Below are 2977 nucleotides of genomic sequence, written 5' to 3'. Positions count from 1 at the left end.
CATGAATTGAAGCAGTAAATCTGTCTGCAAACTAGAATTTGCACCAGAGGTTTGTTGTTGATTAAACTGTTGATTCTGATTCTGGTTCTGATTTCGTTGCTGATAGAACCCACTGTTTCTTCGGTTATTACCCTGGTTGAACCCATAGTTGTTGTTGTTGTTCTGTGAATAGTTTCCAATGGCTTTAGCTTCATCCATTGGCAAATCATCCACATCAGCTTGGCATTCTGAAAAGTGATGGCTTCCCCCACATAACTCACACACAACTTGGGCTTGTTTAGCTTGACCTGCAATTATCTTTGTCAATGCCTCAACCTGTGCTGTCAACTTGGTGATGGCATCGACCTCTAACACACCAGCTACCTTCTTTGATTGACTCCTCTCAGTTGGCCACTGTTGATTGTTTAGAGCCATCTCCTCCAATAGATCATAAGCCTCATTAGCACTCTTCCTCATAAAGGCTCCTCCAGCTGCAGCATCTATTAAAGTTCTTGTATTTCCTACCAACCCATTGTAAAAGTTGTGGACCAGCATCCACTTCTCTATACCATGGTGAGGGCACTTTCTGATCAGATCTTTAAACCTCTCCCAAGCCTCATGGAGAGATTCATTATCTTGTTGGCAGAAGTTATTAATTTCTCCTCTCAGCTTTGCAGACTTTGCTGGAGGAAAGAACTTTGACAAGAATTTCGTTGCCAGATCATTCCAGGTGGCGATAGAGTTGGGTGGCAAGGAGTTTAGCCAACTCTTGGCTCGCTCTCTAAGAGAGAATGGGAACAGTCTCAGTCGAATAGCATCATCACTAACTCCATTAACTTTAAAGGTTTCACAAAGTTCCATGAAGTTAGAGAGATGCAGATTAGGATCTTCAGAAGGGAGGCCACCAAACTGAACTGAAGACTGCACCATCTGAAGTATGGTAGGTTTGATCTCAAAGTTATTTGCATCCACTGCCGGTGGCCTGATACATGACTACACTCTCGTCAGAGTAGGGAGAATGTAATCTCTCAAGCTGCGGCCATTAGCTTGATCTTCTACTGCGCCACCATTGTTACCGTTATTGCCTCCATTGTTTGCAGCATTGGCAGCCATGATGTCTGAAGTTTCAGCAGTTGCTGAAACTCCCTCTTGCCTCTTGTTCTTTCGGTTTCTCCTACAAGTTTTCTTGATTTCGGGATCAACTGGTAATATCACTGCTTGTCCTTGTCGGCGCATACACTTGTGATTCCTGAAATAGATCAAGAAAATATTGCAAGAAAAAGGTTAGAAAAATCAGCAAGAGAAAATATACCAAAGTAGAAGTTAGTATAATTTTGTGTAATATCAACCTTTAAACAATTCCCCGGCAACGGCGCCAAAAACTTGTTACGAAAATTCTGTTTATTACGCAAGTGTACGTATCAAGTAGTATCTCACGCAAGTGAGGTCGAACCACAGGGAATTGGATTAAGTACTACTAAACTATACTTATGATTCTATTTGGTAAAATAATAAGTTTGCAATTTTAAAAGTAAATAACTCAGAAATTAAAGAAAAAATAAACGAAGATTAATCAAGATGAGAGATTAGGGAGGTGAATCCTGTTGATAAGCTAGCTATGTCAATGCCTAATTGCTATCCTTATCTCAATGTGAAAGACAGATTATAAATTAACCTAACTCTTTTCAGATCTTTTAGGTTCTAAATAATATGTTCTCTAATTAACTTCTTAATTAGATCAACACAAAATCAGCATTAAGCAATAATCTATTAGTCACTAAGGCTATGCAAATACTTTCGTTTTACATCAAAACCTAGACTATCCAAATTTTAGCATTCCTAATTATCACTTTTCAGATTTCGAATTAGGATCATAGAACATGTAAAAGGTGATCAAGCTTACACATGAAATTAAACACAAATAAAGATAGTATTCACACATAAGATGAAGGAATGGCAATTATTTATTAACTAGGCATAAACTTAAACAACAATCATCATCCTCCCTTATTGGGAAATTTAGTTCATAATGACTCTAAAAACATCCATGATTAATTCAGAAATAAAAACAAACATAAAGATGAATAAAAAGGGTAAAAGAAAGAAACTAGAAGGTGGTATCGCTCCGGGTCTTCAAGATAGCTTCCTCTCCACTTTGCCTCCGCTATTAGGTCTGTTTTTGCTTAGATCTGACCTTCAATGTCGTATTCCTTATATAGGGGTGAGTGGTGAGCCTCCAATTGAGTGAAAAATCAAAATTAGGTCAAATCTGCGATTTCCGTACCTAGTCGCGACTAGCATTTAAGCTGGTCGCGACTACAGGCAAAACTCGAAAAACCGAGTTTCTGCCTAACTTACGAAGTCACGACCAGGAAAAAGGGTCGCGACCAGGCTCTCTGGAGGTCGCGACTACTAACACTTCTGGAACCGAATTTTCCAATTTTTCCAAGTTTATCCCAGTTTTTCGCCATTTGACTGAATTCGAACTTTAACACCCCGGGAACCTGAAATAATGAAAATCAAGCGTAAAACTGCTCCAAAAGACACCAATAGACGAGATAATGCTAACTTTAAAATATAGGTTAATTATAACCTAACAGATCATAAAGTAAATATTTGATTCAGTTAACCTATATGCAGTTTTTTATATTTGTACAACCAAAAATTATTCAATGAAACTCTAATTTCGATATTTTCTTATATTTATGTGCACCTCAATTTCATCTGAGAAAATTATCATAAGAGGACTTGAATAAATATAAGGTTTAGGGTTTATTCACTTAATTATATTGCCACATTAAGTACATTGCTATATAATAAATATATCTTAATACATGGAAGATAATACTCGACTTATAATGAGGACATGTCGCTATGATTCGTTATTTATTATATAATGAGGAACGTTTTGGTTTGAATGTTTTAGTCTAAATGCTGACCAAGTGGGAGCATAAAAGAATATTTTATTTAAGGAAATATATTTCTATTTAAAGAAATA

General features: G+C 36.9%; 1 non-coding gene across 1 annotated transcript; it reads left to right on the top strand.

The window, feature by feature from the left end:
- Positions 1-544: 544 nt before the first annotated feature.
- Positions 545-651, top strand: LOC115721517 (small nucleolar RNA R71). The gene has a single exon (XR_004012534.2). It is a non-coding gene; the product is annotated as a small nucleolar RNA R71 (small nucleolar RNA).
- Positions 652-2977: the final 2326 nt, after the last annotated feature.

This window comes from Cannabis sativa, chromosome 2, assembly GCF_029168945.1.
Source record: "Cannabis sativa cultivar Pink pepper isolate KNU-18-1 chromosome 2, ASM2916894v1, whole genome shotgun sequence".
Classification (NCBI taxonomy): domain Eukaryota; kingdom Viridiplantae; phylum Streptophyta; class Magnoliopsida; order Rosales; family Cannabaceae; genus Cannabis; species Cannabis sativa.
The sequence above is the reverse complement of the archived record's forward strand: the minus strand, read 5'-3'. Positions and strand labels throughout refer to the sequence as shown.